Genomic DNA, 6,767 nt, shown 5'->3' on the forward strand with positions numbered 1-6,767 from the left:
TTATGACTTCTCTAATGACCTAGAGTTAATTACTTTGGTTAAATCTAATCCTTTCCATGGCCACGAATCTAAAACTCTTGTGGCACATCTTACTAAATTAAATGATATAGCCACCCTTTTTGCTCATGATGAGAAAATTTGCCACTACTATATTCTTAAGTTATTTCCGTTCTCTTTAAAGGGTGATGCTAAGATATAGTACAATACGCTTGCTCCTGGTTGTGTGCGTAGTCCCAAGGATATGGTTTCTTACTTCTCTGACAAATATTTTCCTGCTCATAAGAAACAAGCTGCCTTATAGGAAATATTTAACTTTGTGCAAATTGAAGAAGCGAGTCTCCCACAAGCTTGCGGGAGGCTTCTATAATTACTTAATGCTTTGCCTCATCATCCTCTTAAGAAAAACGAAATACTTGATATCTTCTATAATGGACTAACCGATGCTTCTAGGGACTTTCTAGATAGTTGTGCTGGTTGTGTTCTTAGGGAATGAACCATTGAACAAGTTGAGGAATTATAGAATAATATATTAAAGAATTATGATGATTGGACTCTTCCTGAGCCGCCGCCTAAACCCACTCTAAAGAAAAGGGGTATTCTATTTCTAAGTCCTGAAGATATGCAAGAGGCAAAGATATGTATGAAGGAAAATGTATTAAAGCTGAAGATGTTAAAAATTTACCGCCTATTGAAGAAATACATGGACTTGATTGCTAGAAAACATGGTTAAACGTATGATAAAAGAGACTTTGTTGCTAGAAAACATGGTAAAGAGGGAGAGCCATGGATTCAGAAACACATGCCCTTTCCACCTAAACCATTTAAGAAAAAGGATGATGAAGAATTTGAACGCTTTGTTGAAATGCTTAGGCTAGTATTTTTGCGTACTTGTTTGACTAATATTTTAAAGATGGCCCCTCATGCTAAATACATGAAGGAAATTGTCACTAATAAAAGAAAAATACCTGAAGCTGAAATCTCCACCATGCTAGCTAATTATTATTTTAAGGATGGTGTACCTAAAAAACTAGGAGATCCTGGAATACCAACTATGTAATGCTCTATTAAAAGAAATTATGTAAAAACTGCACTATGTGATTTAGGAGCTGGTGTTAGTGTTATGCTGTTTATATAAAAGACTTGATTTGAATAAACTCACGCCTGCTGAGATATCATTGCAAATGACTGACAAATCAACTACCATAGCTATCGGTATTTGTGAGGATGTGCCTGTTGTTGTTGCAAATGTTACTATCTTAACAGACTTTGTTATACTTGAGATGCCCGAGGACGACAACATGTCGATTATCCTTGGTAGACCCTTTTTAATACTGCAGGGGCTGTTATTGATTGCAATAAAAGAAAATTGACTTTTCATATCAATGGTAATGAGCATACGGTGCATTTTGCGAAGAAACAATTTCAAGTGAATGGTATTAATGTTATTGAAAAATCTCCGACAATTACTATAGGAAGTTTTCAACTCCCTCTACTGCAAGTGCATCCAGTGCCCCTTAGTGATTTTGGTGTATTGAAGACTTATACGTTAAAGGACTAATGTGTTTGTGAGTGTACATAGGTCTATAAGTATATGAGGAGTTTGATATTTATAGAGAAAGTCGACCCCTATAAAAAAATGTCTTCAACTGAAGACTTTGGCTTTCTGAAGACTTTGAAAGTGAAGAAATTGGTGTGACCGTGAAGACTTGATATTCATGCGAGGAATATGAAGCGTGAAGACTTTTGTTTTCATAGCTTCGTTTTTATCTTTGTTGAGTCATAGGAAACACCGTAATGTTAAAGGTGGGTCGAGGAAAAACTAAAGAAAAGTTTCCAAGTGATGCTCATCTCAAAATCCTACATATAAGCAATCCTTTCGAGTGAAGCCATTGGAAATCTCATGCAGTTTAGTCAATTTCTTCAGTGAAACAGACGAAGATCTTCTGGTCTCTCAGGAATTTGTTCTGACTGAGGAGTTAGGAATTCGCCAGTGCGGATTGCCTACTAGTGAGGAACATGATAGCCCTGAGGAATTTGATAGCCAAATTTCCAATCATTGCTGTGCTACGCGCCAGTTGTCCCAAAATGTCTTATCCACCTAAAGGTCATATCATTGAAGGGCATTTATGTCTTATCATGTCGGGCTGCTCCCTAGGCTATAAATAGCCGCCCCCTACAACCACTAGCTGGTTGGCTGCTCCGAGAGAAACTGACACTTGTCATTGAGAGCATCCCATCCTCCGAGGACTTTGAGCGAAAATCATCAAGTGAGGAAAACCCAAACCCAAACACCTACAAACCCAAAGTGATTGAGCGTCACTGAAGTGATTGTTCCTGTGTGCATCTTCCAGACGGTTAGGCATCATGGTCTAGAGCATCCAAGAGGAAATTGTGGATCGCCGAGTGACCGAGTTTGTGAAGGTTTGGAAGTCACCTAAAGACTTACCACGAGTGATTGGGCGAGGTCTGTGTGACCTTAGCTCAAGGAGAAACGGTGAGGAATGTGTGTCCTCAGGTTTAAATACCTAGCCACTCCAACCAGACGTACAACTGTCATAGCAGTTGGAACTAGTCTACCAAATCACTGTCATCACCGAGCTAACTGGTTCTATTTCCTCAACTCTTTCATTTCCTCATTACTGTGTTGTTGTTCTTGATTGTTACTGTTTGAATACTTTGACTGAAGACTTTCTCAATTTCCTCAGTTCAATTTCTTTAGTTAGTTTGTCTTCAGCCTGCCTATCCTGTGTTTACGCTATTTTTACTCTGTGCTTGTTTTCATTTCATCATGATGACTGTGCTACTGCTCTTTTATGTTTACTTCTGAGTACTTATTCCGCTGCTAGTTGTTCGTGACTTAGGAATTTCCTCACTGTGAAATTCCTTAGTGACGAATTTGTAAAAATAGCCTATTCACCCCCCTCTAGTCGATATAACACACTTTCAATTGGTATCAGAGCAAGGTATTCCCTTGTTCTATGTGATTTTGCTTTAACCTCCTGGAGTATTAGTTATGTCGACCGCATGAATGAAGATTGTGTCATGCCCCATCTTTGACGGTCATGATTATCCCAAGTGGAAGGCCATGATGAAGAAGCGCCTCATGGCGATGAACAGCGAACTGTGGACCGTCACTGAGATTGGTCTTACCGATCTATGCAAGATGGAGGAGGCTAATGATATTCGCAAGTACACTCTACTCAACCTCACGGCTAAGGACATCAACTGCTCCTGTCTATCACAAAATCAGTTCAGGAACATTATGCATCTCAGCCATGTGAAGCTTATCTGGGACCGACTCTCTGAGGTATATGAAGATCATCGAACTCGTCATGATCCCTGGTTTGAGGATTTCAAGGAATCGCTCAAGGCGATGACTTTTGATCCGGAATCATTATCCTCTGAACCATGCCTTATGGCTAAAGGTGCCAAGATAATTGAATGCTACCTGTCTGAGTCTAGTGATGAATTTGGACCCAGCTATACCAAACTTGCTTCCCTTGCCACTAAACAACAAAGATCTTTGGAAAAAGTTCAAAATATGCTTAATGAGAGCGATGATATGTTAGATGAAGAAATGGATCGCACTCAAACCTTGACTGACAATCTTCAGAGACTTCAGTCCAAGTTTGTTAACCTTCAGAGTCATCATAACACTCTCTTATGTGATCATGAGAAGCTTTCTTATGAATTTCTTCAAAGAAAGCAAGATCTTGAGAAGCTAAGGGTGAGTTATGAAGATCTTTAGAAGGAGCATGATTCATTGCTTGCTCAACAGATCAGTGCCACTCAGGAAGAATTCATATTACCATGTCTGAAGTGCACTGAACGTGAATCTGCTTATTCTTCACCTGAAAGTTCAAATGCTTCTATTGCTGCAAATTCTTCAACTGTCTCTGCTATCACTAGTTCCTCCTCTGAGGATGCTGCTAGTATCACTGACAATGCAGGGCTAAAGGAATTGTATATGACAGGCATGTACAAAATCCTCAAAGGGCATCGGGCTCTTTATGATGTGCTTAAAAACCAGATCCTCAAGAGGAACCCTAGGAAAGAGGGTATTGCCTTTGAGAGGAAACTCAATGCTGATGGAACATACTGAAAGCCTGAGCAGTTTCCCAAAACCTCATGGGTTGCTACAAAAGGACCTCCAGTAGATCCATCTACTTTATCTGTCTTTACATGTGAATTTTCATATTCTTCTGATGAGTCGTCTGACTCCAACTATAAGTTGTTCAAAAACCAGAATGGTGAAGTATTTGCTAGATATGTTGGCACTAACTGCAGGAACGGTCCCCCTATGAAGAAAATCTGGGTTCCCGAAAGGTGCCTTGAAATTCTTCAGGTGAATGTCATCATGACACCACCTGTGAAGAATAGGAACCCCAGATCAAATTCCTCATATGGACCAAAGTCTTCATATGGATCCAAGTCCTCATATGGACCAAATTCCTCACGTGGATCAAATTCCTCATATGGATCAAAGTCCTCATATGAACATCATCGTGCTAATGCTTCTGTTTCGCAGGGAAAATCTAAGGTTTATGAATATGTGCATTATTCTTCAAATCATTATGTTCATAAATCCTCGAAGAATTTCTCTGCTTATTCATATGCTTACCCTAACCCCTCTTATGTGAAACGAAGTGGATTGGCATCTATGCCACCTTTCTCTTATGGAGCTCGTAGAATGATGAACTCTTTGCCACCCCTCCAGATGTGGGTGGTGAAGAAAAAGAACTAATCTCTTTTGGAGGGTCAGGTCTCCAGACGAACTTAAACGTCTGAAGAATTTGCTGGAGACCTGAATATGCTTGAAAGGGCGCAAGCTAATCATGAAGAAATGAATTTTCGTTTCTCACGTCCTCATACTTCTATCTGTTTTACTGATTGATGAAATAGATCTGGTGAATTTGATGTCATATTCTTCACTTATGAAGTATATGAGTTCGTAAGTTGCACTAATTCATTTGCAGGATGATCAACCCAAAGCCACTGAGTGGGTCCTCGATAGTGGATGTACAAATCACATGACTGGTGACAGGAACTTATTGATGGACACTGCTTTATCTCTATCGCATCTGAAGCATATCACCTACGCTGACAAAGGCAAAAGCAAGGCATTGGGTCTAGGTAAGGTTGCGATCTCGAAGGATCGACACATGGACAAAGTCATGCTTGTTGAGTCCTTAGGATTCAACCTCATGTCTATCTCAATGCTTTGTGATCTTGATATGGTTGTCATCTTTGGCAAGTAGCGTTGTGTTGTGATCATGGAAGCTGACCATTCCAAAGTCTTCGAAGGATTTAGGAGAGGAGATCTGTCTATTGTTGATTTCTCTACAGGACCACAACCTGCTACATGCCTACTTGTAAAAGCTTCAAAAGGCTGGCTACTCGACGACTAGGTCATGCTTGCATGAGGAACTTGCACACTCTCGTGAAGAAGAAGCATGTCATTGGCATCGAGGATGTCAAATTCCTCAAGGATCACCTGTGCGGAGCTTGTGAAGCTAGAAATATGACCAAGGCCAAGCATCCCTCAAAGACTATCATGACTACCACTCGTCCATTTGAATTGCTTCACATGGATCTCTTTGGCCCTAATCATTATTCCTCATTCAACAATGAAGCATCTTTATATGGCTTTGTTATTGTTGATGACTATTCTCGTTATACATGGGTGCATATTGTCACTTACAAACGTGAAGTGCAGGAAGTCTTCAAACGATTTTCCTCAAGGGCTTCAATCAACTTTGGTGTGAAGATCAAGCACATCAGAAGTGACAATGAGACCGATTTCAAGAATACTGGTCTTGATGACTATCTTGATGAACTTGGTATTACTCATGAGTTATCTACTCCTTACGCTACTCAGCAGAATGGCGTCGTGGAGCGCAAGAACATGAATCTTGTTGAGATGACTCGCACTATGCTTGATGAATACAAGATGCCTCGTCACTTCTGGATTGAGGCAATTGATACTGCGTGCCACATCATAAACAGGGTATATATTCACAAATTCTTCAAAAAGACCTCATATGAACTCCTCACTGACAAGAAACCCAATGTGAGTTATTTCAAAGTCTTCGGTGCTAAATGTTGGATTAGAGATCCTCATCACAAATCTAAATTTGCATCGAAAGCACATGAAGATTTTATGCTTGGTTATGGAAAGGACTCGCACACCTACAGAGTCTTCAACTCCTTTCACCACAAGGTTGTTGAAACCGTAGATGTGCGGTTCGATGAAACTAATGGCTCGCAAAGAGAGCACCTACCTCCTGTGCTAGATGAAAAGTCACCTGAGGAAACTATCAAGTTCAAGGCTACTGAGGATGTCATTCCTACTGAAGAATCTGCTGAAGAAGTCATTCCAGAATGTGAAGAACAGCAAGCTGTTGCATCTGAAGAAAATGGCTCTAAAGAAAATGCTGAGCCAACTACGAGAAATCATCAGTGACATCAACGCACCAGGTCCTCTCACACGCTCAAAGGCTTCACATTTGTCAAACTTTTGTGGGCACTTTGCTTTTGTCTCTATCAGAGAGCCCACCAAAGTAGATGAGGCATTTCTGGAGCCTGAGTGGTTTCAAGCGATGCAAGAGGAATTACATCAGTTCGAGCTCAACAATGTCCGGGAACTCGTCAAGCGACCAGACCCTCGCAAGCACAATATCATCGACACCAAATGGATCTACCGCAACAAGCAAGATGAAAATGGCCTTGTAGTGAGGAATAAGGCATGGCTAGTAGCTCAAGAATAC

At 40.5% G+C, this 6,767-nt stretch overlaps 1 pseudogene; it reads left to right on the forward strand.

Moving 5' to 3' along the window:
* The first annotated feature begins 3,028 nt into the window (after positions 1 to 3,028).
* On the forward strand, positions 3,029 to 4,911 carry LOC123076242 (uncharacterized; annotated as a pseudogene).
* The last annotated feature ends 1,856 nt before the right edge of the window (positions 4,912 to 6,767 follow it).

This window comes from Triticum aestivum, chromosome 3D (genome assembly GCF_018294505.1).
Source record: "Triticum aestivum cultivar Chinese Spring chromosome 3D, IWGSC CS RefSeq v2.1, whole genome shotgun sequence".
NCBI lineage: Eukaryota > Viridiplantae > Streptophyta > Magnoliopsida > Poales > Poaceae > Triticum > Triticum aestivum.